At 35.7% G+C, this 13,428-nt stretch overlaps 1 long non-coding RNA gene and 2 pseudogenes across 1 annotated transcript; 2 read left to right on the forward strand and 1 right to left on the reverse strand.

Annotated features, from left to right (window-relative positions):
• The window catches only part of LOC141819893 (wall-associated receptor kinase 3-like), a 2,756-nt pseudogene extending 1,028 nt beyond the window's left edge, over positions 1 to 1,728 (forward strand).
• Positions 1,729 to 5,098: 3,370 nt separating this feature from the next.
• Positions 5,099 to 9,302, forward strand: LOC141819902 (wall-associated receptor kinase 2-like; annotated as a pseudogene).
• Positions 9,303 to 12,775: 3,473 nt separating this feature from the next.
• LOC141816920 (uncharacterized) lies at positions 12,776 to 13,151 on the reverse strand. Its single transcript, XR_012600758.1, has 2 exons — positions 13,077 to 13,151; positions 12,776 to 12,994 (listed from the first exon to the last, which is right to left on the reverse strand). It is a non-coding gene; the product is annotated as an uncharacterized LOC141816920 (long non-coding RNA).
• Between the last annotated feature and the right edge of the window lie 277 nt (positions 13,152 to 13,428).

The following is a 13,428-nucleotide window of genomic DNA, read 5'->3' on the forward strand; positions in this document are numbered from 1 at the left end:
TTTATGTAAAATACTGATAAAATCTTAATGATTGATTATATTCTCAAAAAAATGTATCTAAAGTTGATTATAGTTTCTTTTAACTTTTAACATATGGATGAATGAAAATTTAGTGGTACATATAATTTATATTTTAAATATGTGATGTATTGACAAAGTGTTTTGGAATTGTAGATATCAACGAATGTAATTCTTCTCCAAATGTTTGCACTGGAAATTGTGTAAATAAAGAAGGAGGTTACAGTTGTATATGCCCCCCGGGAACATCTGGTGATCCTTTTCACGGAGAATGCATCTCTCACAAAAGGAATGCTCTTTTATTAGGTACATCCCTATCCCTAGTTCAACAATTATCTTATGACTAACAATTATTTAATTACATAGACAAATAAATTAAAACAGAAAGCAACAAATCAATTTGGTGCAGGTGTCATCCTTGGTGCTAGTATTGGAACAAGTCTCTTGCCCTTCAGCATAATTTTGGTCGTCGTATGCCAGAAATGGAAGCAAAGAAATCAACAAAAAAATAGAAAAAGGAATTTTCTACGGAATCATGGTTTACTACTTCAACAACTAAACTTCTCAAGTGATCATGTTGAGGAGAGAACAAACATATTTTCACTAGAAGAAGTAGAAAAGGCAACAAACAATTTTGATGAAACTCGAGTACTTGGAAGGGGAGGACATGGAACAGTTTACAAAGGAATTCTATCTGATCAACGAGTTGTTGCCATCAAAAAATCAAAAATAGTTAAGATGAGTGAGATTGACCAATTTATAAATGAGGTTACAATTCTTTCTCAAATCAATCATAGGAATGTAGTTAAGCTTCTTGGATGTTGTTTGGAAACTGAAGTTCCATTGCTGGTTTATGAATTTATCTCCAACGGGACCCTTTTTGATCATCTCCATGTTTCACAAGGTGAATCTAAATTATCATGGGATGATCGTCTTAGAATTGCCTCAGAATCTGCAGGAGCACTTACCTATCTACACTCAGCTGCTTCTATGTCTGTTTTCCATAGGGATGTAAAGTCATCAAATATTCTTTTAGATGATACTTTTAAGGCAAAAGTATCAGACTTCGGAGCATCAAGATTTATTCCTCTTGATCAAACACATATAGTTACTGCCATACATGATACCTTTGGGTATATAGATCCAGAGTATTATCAAACTAGTCGGTTGACAGAGAAGAGTGATGTCTATAGCTTTGGAATTATTCTTCTTGAACTTTTAACTGGAAAGAAGCCCATCTACTCGACTGAAAATGGACTACAACAAAATCTAGCAATGAATTTTCTTCAAGCAAAAGGAGAGAACATGTTGCTTGATCTTATAGAAGATCGTGTTTTGCAAGAAGGAACAAAGCAAGAGTTTCTTGAAATCAGTAGTTTGATAGAAATATGCTTGAATTTGAAAGGTGCAAAAAGGCCTACCATGAAAGAAGTTGAATATAAATTACAAAACATGAGAAAGATTAGAATGAAAAGGAGAGGAGTTTGTATTCCAGAAGGAAATGAAGAAATTGAATGTTTACTCACTGTGCCATCTTAGTCTTCCTCATAATTGCTGGATCAAACAAGCGTATAAGGAAGTTCTAGGAATTATAGCTTTGAGAAGGAACTTATGCTATCACAAAATTATGCTCGACAATTTGTTTTATGTATATGCAAGCATGTGAAATTTGCATCTTTTTTGTTATCATCTTCAACTTTGTATAAGTAATTTTGTAGATATTGATATATGTATATTGTGTAATGTATATTTTATTTGTCTCAGTATATTTATATAAATGAATTCCTAAGTTTATGAAACTAAAGTACTAGTTTGAAGACCGTACATCTCTTATATTTTCAGCAATTATAAGGCTCACTACAAAGTTTTATAGTTTCATTCTTTTTGCACTACATCCATGATATTTTATTATGTTGATATATTAGCTTCTTATTTTGTGAAACTTTGAAATGTGTTTTCTAGAAATTTGTTAAGAATATTTCATCACATAAATATAAAATCATGTTGGCAAGCATTTGGAAGTTCAACATGTATAGATAAATGATTAAGGTTGGGTATTCATATTCTAATCTTCTTGCCATGATTTTCCTTGTTTTATTTTCTAAATAATTCATTTCAAAGTTAATTGAATTACATCACAAAGAAAAAAATAGCACTTCGATGCATGATATTCTCAAGGATTTGTTTAGAAAGATGATGAAATTTCTAATGTTTTAATCAACTCAACAAGTTCAACTCATTAATGATATCTAACTTCATCTTTGACAATTGATGTAATTTCTCTTTTGGTTGTTGATTTCAGTTAAAGGATCCATCATGTTTATTCATAGACAAAAGAGTATTAATTAATCAATCGAGCACAACTTTTGACCTTGTTTCAGATCCAACATGACATTTAAAATCTGTTTTATATATCTAGCTCAATATACCCTTTTATTTCAAATATCGCCCGTATTAAGCAATTCTATCTTCTATCTCCTTTTTATGTCTGGCATATTTAGAATATTACATTTCCACTAACGTAATAATATGAATATACATCTCTGTAAAAGAATATCCCATTCACGGATTCAGGATTTTAAATTTGGAGGACCACATAATAATTATTTGAGAGGTCGTATAATAATTATTTAAAGAAAATTAAAAAAAAAATCTCACAAGGAAGTAGCAGCTGCATTAATAAAAATTATTTAATTAAATATTTAGAGTAGCCCAGTTTGAACCCAGTCAAACATGAAGATAAACCTTCAAAAATTGAAAGGATGACAAATTTAAACATTATCACCCTAACATGTTTTTAAAATTTTAGGGAAGGAGTGGCCCCCTCCAATCCTAGGTTGATCCGCCACTGATGCCAGGGCGTTAAGTTTCCATCTTCTAGCCATTAAAATAATAATATAATACAGACTCAACATGATATTGTGATTCGAAACAGGTTGGTGCAATCGAAACAAAATAAATAAAACACAACCACAATAAATCATTTTTTTTGTGATTCGAAATGCCTCAATCTTACTCTACTGTTGTTGGTGTAATCGAGTTTTAATTAAGGTTGATCAATCTTGACTCGATTTAAATTTTGATAGTTGATTAATATATTAGTTGGACTTCAAATAAGTCAAGATTGATCGAATGCATGACAATCGATGAATATATTAGTTGGTTAAGCATGAAGTCTAAGTGAGTTAATAGTTGATCGGACACTTGGTAATCGAAATTCCAACAGAGAATTGACAAGAGATGAGAAGTTCAAGCGGATCACGGTTGAATAAACACCTGGTGTTTGAAAGTCCAATAGGGAGTTAACAATGATGAAATCCAAATGAGTCATATAGGATTGGACACTTAGTAATGATGAAAGTCCTAACAAGTCATGATTGACTGAATGAATGTTAGACATGAAATGAGAAGTCCAAACACATCAAGAAAAACTAAATGTTTGATAATGATGAAGTCTCGACAGGTCAAAGTTGACTAAATGTTAAGCAACAGAAAGTCTAACAAATCAAAGTTGATCAAATGTTGGACAAAAGAGTTTTAGTAAGTTGAGGTTAATTGGATATTAAGGCAAGAATTCAAATTTAGTAAGATTATAATAGGAGTATTAGTCGACTGATAAGATGTATCAATAGATGCAAAATTTCAAAGAATAGAATTGAACAGTACTACTATAGTAACACTATAATACTACTATAATGTTGTTTCAATAATTGTGAACAGTATTTTGCTATAGCACAGTTGACTGATGAGCACTATACCAACGAACAAAAGTTTCAGCAATCGATTGGAAAATTCAACTGATTGTAATCAGTTGATTGATATCATTGTTCAAGCGAACAGAATATTTAGAAGTTGAATGTGGGATTCTACTTATTAGGCAACAATCAACTGATAATAATAGACAGTGGACTAATACTCAGGTGGATGAATTCGTCAAACTAACGGGTCAAAGTAACGTTCGAATCTATAATGGATCAATCAATTGATAGGTGGAAATAAATCCGACTTAAAGGCTATAAAAGAAGGGTCTTGAGGAGATTTTTGATATCGATTCTTGAAGATTTATAGATAAAGTGTTGCTGTATAATTCTGTTAGTACCGATAGAATCAAAATTTCTCCACAATAGTATGATATTGTCCACTTTGGATCTAAGCCCTCATGATTTTGTTCTTGGGCTCAACCCAAAAGGTCTCATACCAATGGAGATATCTTCTATCTTATAAATTCATGATCTTTTCTATGTATTTCTAATGTGAAACTTTGATTGTATCCCAACAATTCTCCCCTCAAACAAAGGACCACTGAAAGCCCCCCTACCATTCTCCTCATGGTCCGGGTCCAGACTCCCCTACTGAGAGCCCCCTTACCATTCTTCTCATGGTCCCGGTCCAGACTCCCCCTGCTGAGCCTACCATTCTTCTCATGGTCCAGGTCCAGACTCTCCCTACTGAGAGTCCCCCTACCATTCTCCTTATGGTCTGGGTCCAGACTCCTCCTACTGAGAGCCCCCTACTATTCTTCTTATGGTCAGGGTCTAGACTCCCCCTACTGAGAACCCCCTACCATTCTCCTCATAGCCCGGGTCCAGACTCCTCCTACTGAGAGCCCTCTACTATTCTCCTCATGGTCCGGGCCTCCCCTATCTCCTTCATTTTTCCTGAAGGTCCCATATGGCTCTCATAGACCATGGCTATGATACCAATTGTTAATACCGATAAAATTAAAATATCTCCACAATGGTATGATATTGTCAACTTTGGATCTAAGTCCTCATATGACTTTGTTCTTGGGTTCAACCCAAAAGGCCTCATACCAATGGAGATATCTTTCATCTTATAAACTTATAATCTTTTCTATGTATTTTTAATGTAGGACTTTGGTTGTATCCCAATATTTTCAAATATCAAGAAGCAATCCAAAGTGATAAAGAAGCATCTAACGTAAAGTTTTCATTTGTAAAATTTATTTTACTTCGATTTTATTTGTATCTTTATATTTGATGCACATGTTTGTTGCAAGAAATATGTTGTAAGAGGTATCTCCACTTTCAAAAGGTATCTAAGAAGGAAAAGGTTAGTGATGATAATCTACTATTTTTCTGCAAGTCTGCTGCGTTGTAACCAACTCAGCTATGCATCGGGGCGAGCTGCCTTGGACGTAGCCGCCTTGGGAAGTGGTGACTCAAGTAAAATTGATTTGTTTTTGTGTGTATTTTTTTCCTTTTGTATTATTTTATATCTACTGTGTACTAATGAATTGTAGATAAGCATACGAAATCGAATCGAAGCGATCGAAACTTGCACTAGTCCTAACATAACTAAGATGACCTGCTCATCAAGTTAATTAAGATTATTTGAATCAACCCAATAGAATTTGCTAGGTGAATATATGACTCAAAAATTAGTGGAAAGATATGAGATAAAATTATTTGGTTCTAAAAGAAAAAACAACTTATTTTTTTTCTTTTTAATTTCTTAAACATGCATTGCATTTGTCTATTCCAACTAAATTAATTAAATTTTCTTTATTTTCTATTGCAAAAGCAAGAATATTCTATTTTTAAAAGAAGAAAACACATATATATTGCAACCTCGTGATTAATTAATTAGTACAATCATGCAAACTCATTTTTGGAAGTGATATGATATTTATTCATTAATTGCATGTAATCCCTTGGAGTAGTTTATTTTTATCAAATAGATGGCTTATATATGTATGTGTATATTTGGAAAACTTATCAATCTTTAGACTCTATTAATTCATTGTATATTTTTTATGGTTGATTAATAGGACAATATAATGGGATTCACCAATACATATTGCTGCTTTCGAGTAAATTATTGATATTCATGGAGGGTTTCATAAGTTGGGCAATGGCAAATGACAATTTTACTCTCTCTTCCAACTGTTCTAAAACATGTGGTGATATAAAGATTGAGTATCCTTTTGGTATTGAAAGTGGTTGTTTTAAGACTGTTGGATTTAATCTTACTTGTGCAAATAATTCTAATCCTCCAAAGCTCCTCTTGGGGGATGGCACTATCCAAGTAAGGAATTTTGATATGGAGAAGGGTTTAGTCTACATCGAATCACCACAAGTCATATTGAATGTAGATGAACAATCCATGAACACCACATTGATCAATCTTCAGAATTCACCTCTCTCTTTTGATTTACGTTTAGCTTATTTTAGAAGATTTATTAGGTTTATTAGCTACAATATTTTGTATGTAGTCGGTTGTAGTGCTACTGCCACTATTCTTGATGCTGATACCACTGGTACAATAGGTGCTTGTTCTACAATATGCTCCCCTGCCAATAATTCAACTACCGAGCAAATATTTTCATTCGGCGATGGATATTGCCATATTAGTCTGTATGATGTAAATTCTAATAAAAAATCATGGGATATTCAATTAACTCGACTCGTTGAGAATGAACATCATATGATCAACAACACTAACTCTGACATCACAGCTATCATATTTGATGGGGAATCCACTAGTGATGATGACTACCAAAGACTTATAAACCATAGGAATACAACTGGAATTATGACCTCTCTCTCTTGGTACATCAGTGACCATACTTCATGCAAAGAGGCCATGAAGAGGATTGACACTTATGCATGTCGTAGTCAGAAAAGTGAATGCTATGATGTCCTTCCTGAATGAAACCATTGGTTATAATTGTCGATGTTCTTTGGATTATGTCGGCAATCCCTACCTGCCTCATGGATGTCAATTAGGTGATGATTCTAAATCTCTTCCATATATATTTTCTTGTGAAAGTATGCATGCATGCTAATTAATTAAACTAAATAAATTAATGGTGTCATGTTTCTATGTTTACAGATCAAAATTTTACATCCTCTCCTGTGAAAGATTGTCCAACTGAATGTGGAAATGTTACAATTTTCTTTCCCTTTGGGCTAAAAAAGGGCTGTTTCAGAGATAATAGCTTTGCTCTAACATGCAATGAGACCTCCCACCCTCCAACTCTCCTATTTGAAGACAATTATGTAGTGAGCAAATTTTCATTGGACGAAGGGCAATTGTACACAAGTCTTGATGGTTATGATTGCTATTCATATAATAGACGTTCACATTTCACTTCCTCGAAAGACCAGAGTATCATTAATTGGGTAGTGGCCTACCAATCTTGCAAGAATGCTACAAAAGACATGAGAACTTACGCATGTATCGATGAGCACAGCAGATGTTTGGATGTCAATGACACAAGAGATAGCCAAGTTATGGGTTACCGATGCAATTGCTCCGATGGCTACCATGGAAATCCTTACCTCCGTGATGGATGTCAAGGTACTAATTAAAAGCATCCTTTCTCACTTTTTACAAGATTTGTATGCTACATGAAATTTAGATATGTGAAAATAATTGTAGATATTAAATAGCATACAATTATATCTAACCATTGGTGCAAGCTTGTTCAATATATAAATTTCTTAATACTACTTACTTGCTACTTTTATATTAACATTTCTTGAATACAACTTTGGAATATTCTTTTATATCAATGCAAATTTAGTAAAATAATTATATATAACTTAGACATGAGAATTATTGATCAAGTTTTTTGGATTTTAGATATCGATGAATGCAACTCTTCTTTGCCTGTTTGCAATGGAATTTGCATAAACACAAAAGGTGGCTTCAATTGCATATGCCCTCCGGGAACATCAGGAGATCCTTTACATGGAGCATGCGTCCCTAGCGGAAAGAAAAATCTGTTATTAGGTAAGATCTCAACTAATTAAGTAGATTGTATACAAAATGGAGAGTATTGATTTTTGACTTAGTTTCTTGTCATTATGTGATAAAATAAATTAAAATAATAAAGCAAACTGAATATGAAATGAATACTAGACATATATTATTAAACATGGATCATTAAAAAAATGACTAAGTTAGCTATCATAGTTGATAGAAATTTTGAATCTTATATTGGTATGTGATGCAGGGGTTCTCCTTGGGGCAAGCATTGGAACAAGCCTTTTGCTTTTATGCATATCATTGATCATCCTAAGTAGAAAATGGAAGTTGCGAAATCAAAAGAAAATTAGACAAAGGAACTTTCATCAGAATCATGGTTTATTGCTCCAACAACTAATCTCTACAAGTGAACATGTTGAGGAGAAAACAAATATATTTTCTTTAGAAGAAATAGAAAAGGCAACAAATAATTTTGATGAAACTAGAATACTTGGAAGGGGAGGACATGGAATTGTTTATAAAGGAATTCTATCAGATCAACGAGTCGTTGCCATAAAAAAATCAAAAACTGTTAAAAGGAGTGAGATCGACCAATTTATAAATGAGGTTGCAGTTCTTTCTCAGATTTGTCATAGGAATGTAGTTAAGCTATTAGGATGCTGCTTGGAAACGGATGTTCCTTTGTTGATTTATGAATTTATCTCTAATGGGACTCTTTCAGATCATCTTCATGTTTCACATGGTGAATCTAAATTATCATGGGATGATCGCCTCAGAATTGCCACAGAATCTGCAAGTGCACTTGCCTATCTACACTCGGCTGCTTCTATATCTATTTTTCATAGAGATGTTAAGTCATCAAATATTCTTTTAGATGATACTTTTAGAGCAAAGGTATCAGATTTTGGAGCATCAAGATTTATCCCTATTGATCAAACACACATAGTTACTGCAATACAAGGTACCTTTGGGTACTTAGATCCAGAGTATTATCATACTAGTCAGTTAACAGAGAAAAGCGATGTTTATAGCTTTGGAGTTATTCTTCTTGAGCTTTTAACTGGAAAGAAACCAGTAAACTCAACAAATGATGGATCACAACAAAATCTAGCAATGCATTTCCTTCAAGCAATGAGAGAGAACATGCTATTTGATCTGATAGAAGATCGTATTTTGCATGAAGGAACAAAGCAAGAGCTTCTTGAAATAAGTAGTTTGATAAAAGTATGTCTAAGCTTGAAAGGTGTAGAAAGACCTACAATGAAGGAAGTTGAGTATAGATTGCAAAGTATGAGAAAGACTAGGATGAAGAAAAGAGGAGTTTGTATTCCAGAAGGCATTGAGGAGACAGAATATTTACTCAATATGTCAATTCACTCTTCCTCAGAATTGATGGGCCAAATAGATCAAGCAAATTCAAGAAATTATAGCTTAGAAAAGGAAATCATGTGGTCACAAAATTACCCTCGGTAGGTAGGTTTATTTGAAGCATATGCAAGCATGTATAATTTGCATCTATTTGTTATCATCTTGAACTTAATACAAGTAATTCTACAACTGTTGTACTATGTACTATCTTGTCTCTAAATAAAGATAAAATGAATTTCTGGTTTGTGATACTAGCATATATGACTATAGTTTTAAGGATATATGATATTTGTATATTTACTGCAATTATATTGGTCCTAAAAGATTTTAGTTTCATTTTTTCACCATGTAAACGAAACTATATTATGGTAATACTAACCATGTGCTCTTTCAACTTGTACTCAGCTTTTTCTTTTTTAAAATTCTAGAATAATTTTTTTGGATCTTTTTCAATATTCATTGCATAGATATCAAGTTTATAAGTATTTGGAAGTATGATATGAACTAGATAAGATGTTTAAAGAGCAATAATTTATATGATCAATTTTTTTACATAAATTTTCTTGTTCCATTTTTCTAAAAATTCATTTCAACGATTGAAGTATATATTATAATGATAGAATTGTGATTCATGGCATGCTTCAAGTGTAATTGTATCTAAGGCAAACCTATTGAAGGATCCATATGTTTAAACCCATCCAAGGCAACCTTTAGTGAGAAAATAGATCAACCAAGGCTGAAGAGGAACAGGTACTTCCCTCAATACATGTGAAGGATGAGGTACGTATTTCCGCAATATGGAAACATGAAATACGCTGTGGACACCCGCAAGTGTCGGAGGTAAAGCCAGGCGATACGTAACCTCGCCTATCCACTCCAATATCTCAAATGGTCCGATATACCGTGGAGCTAGTTTTCCTCGCAAACCAAACCTCTTCACCCCTTTCGTGGGTGAAACTCGCAGAAATACATGATCTCCCACAGAAAACTCCAGTGGTCGACGTCTGCGATCCGCATAACTCTTCTGACGATCCTGAGCCTCTGACATCCGACGTCTAATAACTCGCACAAGATCAGCATCATGCTGAATACTCTGCGGACCCAACAACTGTCGCTCCCCGACCTCCTCCCACAAAATCGGAGATCGACAGGGTCTGCCATATAGTGCCTCAAATGGGGCCATCTAGATCGTCGAATGATAACTATTATTATATGAAAACTCTACCAAGTGTAGATGATCCTCCCAGCTGCCTCCGAAATCCAGAACACATGCCCGCAACAGATCCTCGAGAGTCTGAATGGTACGCTCTGACTGACCATCTGTCTGTGGATGAAATGCTGTGCTGAATCGGAGCTCCGTACCCAATGCCCGCTGCAGACTCTGCCAGAATCGCGATGTAAACCGTGGATCTCTGTCTGAAATAATGTTGGCTGGAACTCCGTGTAATCTGATGATCTCTCTGCAATACAAATCTGTCAGACGATCCAGCGAGTCAGTCATACGTATCGGAAGAAAAATGCGCCGATTTGGTTAATCGATCAACGATTACCCAAATCGCATCATGACTCTTCCGCGTCCTCGGAAGTCTGGTAACGAAATCCATGGTAATATGATCCCACTTTCACTCAGGAACCGGGATCTCCTGAAGCAAACCTGCTGGTCTCTAGTGTTCAGCCTTCACCTGCTGACAGACTAAACACCTCGCAACAAAATCCCCAACATCTCTCTTCATGCCGTTTCACCAATAGGAACGTCTCAAATCTCGATACATACGAGTGCCGCCCGGATGTATCGCAAATCGGGAGTGATGTGCCTCATGTAACAACTCCTCCTTCACTGGATGCTGCTCCGGAACGCAGAGTCATCCTCGGAACCGGAGTACTCCATCTGTATCATGAGAAAATCCTAACTGCTGGCCAGAATCCACTCTACTACAAAGGAACTGGATATGCTGATCGCTGGCCTGTGCTGACTTAATCCTCTCTACCAGAGTTGACTGAGCCACCATAGAAACCAGAACACCACGCTGAGTCTGACTATGCTCCACCAATCCCAAGTCAGAAAACTGCCGTATAATGTCAGTAACGACTACGAACTGACTAGCCAGAATCCCACGAGACTTCCGGCTGAGTGCATCTGCAACTACATTAGCTTTACCTGGGTGGTAGCTAATGATACAGTCATAATTCTTCAGATACTCCATCCAACGCCTCTGTCTAAGGTTCAGCTCCTTCTGTGTGAACAGGTATTTCAGACTTTTATGGTCTGTACGGATCTCGAATGTAACTCCGTAGAGGTAGCACTACAAAAAAAACTGCATTCTGCGACGAATTTTGCGATGAATTTCTTTAAAAAATTCGTTGCAAAACTGGTTTGCGACGAATTTAAATTCGTCGCAGTTAGGTCATCGCAAAATGCTCGACGAAAAATCCAATTTCGTCGCACAATTCTGCAACGAATTTTTAAATTCGTCGCCAATTGGCGACGAATTATAATTCGTCGCAAATTGGCGACGAACTTATTCGTCGCCAATTACAAATTGGCGACGAACTTATTCGTCGCAAATTGGCGACAAATTCGAATTCGTCGCAAATTAGCGACGATTTTGGTTTGTCGCAAATTGGCGACGAACTTATTCGTCGCCAATTGGCGACGAATATAAATTCGTTGCCAATTGGCAACGAATAAAATTCGTCGCCAATTTGCGATGATTTTGGTTTGTCGTCAATTGGCAACGAATTTTATTAGTCGCCAATTGGCAACGAATATAAATTCGTCGCCAATTGGCGACGAATTTTGCGACGAATTTGAAAATTTGTTACAAAACTTAACTTACGATAGAATTGCGACGAGCCTATTTTCGTCGCAAAATTCGTTGCAAATTTGCGACGAAAATGATTTTCGTTGCAAATTTCGTCGCCGAGTAAAAAAAAATTTCTAATGCTCATTTTATTTATTGGTTATCCTGTATATACATTTATATATCGATCCAATCAAATCGATTTATAACATACAAACCTGTCATATACAATCCATAACAACATATATAAACATCCATGCATATATAACAACACATAAATAACAAACAATACATATCAACATCCATACAAAAATACAATTCATACAAAGATCCATATCAAAATCCATAATGCGCTAGCTACTACTTCGTCTTGTTTTCAGTCTCACAATTGCCATCGCTATCAAATCGTGTTTAGTACTGATCATTAAGACTACTGTGCATATGGTTTAGGTTGCACTACTGCACGAATAAATTGTCCTCTAGCTAGTGTCATGTATATAACATTGAAGGGAACGACTACATGTTAGAGTTCATATTCTTGACTCATTGTTACTCCACTTCATTGGTCTCGTGGCTTTCATTACACAATGGAGGAGGAATCAATTGTTTGAGCAAATCACAACAAATGCCCAAAAGAAGAGGTTGGTAGTGCATGGTTTGGGCGAAATGGTGACGTGATTGCAATAATATTCACAGGACGAGAAATGGTTAAACTTACAGCAGAAAAATGCCACTTGAAATTAAGACATTGTAAGTTGCATGACAAAGTTCACACTATGCTTGTTTCACCAAAACTACATGAGCAAACTCACATTACTGAATGACGGTAAACATCATGCAAACAACTCAAGACATGATCCGAGACTTTTTCTTTACTTTTTTGTATATATTTCATGACACACAAAAACCATCCAATTTGCAAGCGACTGCGACTGTTCAACAGAATCATTTCAAAATGCCTAGTTTCAGAGATCTGAAAGCTAACTTATCTATGGCCTTCACTGGAGATTACAAAGAATAGGTCTTCTCACCACTCAAATATCAGCAGCTAGGAAATTTGTTGATAGAGATACCTGAAATAACACAAGCATTGAGCATGAGTTCACGTTTCACAGAGGGATGACAAATTAAAACCCAGAAAGCTCCAGACTTCACCTTTTCACCAAGTTTGAAAGGAGGAAGACCTTTGTAAGGACATGTGCCACAACGAAATGCATCGCCAAGACCACACTGTACAATTGCAAAAGGTTATCAAAAGGAAAAGTGGGAAATTTTGAGAAGCGTCAAAGAAGTTCTGAGAATGTGAACAAATGTTTACATTGCCACATGCTGATTGAGGGTTATTTATCTGGTCAGTGGTCAGACCCAGCTTCAGCACTTTTGCTTCTTCCTCTGCCCGGCCAGCCCCACCCCGCGCCCAGCCCCACCCCGCAGCCACCAGCCCCACCCGGCGACCACCAGGCCCACCCGGGCGCCGCTGGCGGCCACCAGCCGCAGCCAGCGGCCA

Source organism: Curcuma longa, chromosome 2 (genome assembly GCF_044706935.1).
Source record: "Curcuma longa cultivar G26 ecotype Majalengka, Jawa Barat chromosome 2, ITB_CL_G26_1.1, whole genome shotgun sequence".
NCBI lineage: Eukaryota > Viridiplantae > Streptophyta > Magnoliopsida > Zingiberales > Zingiberaceae > Curcuma > Curcuma longa.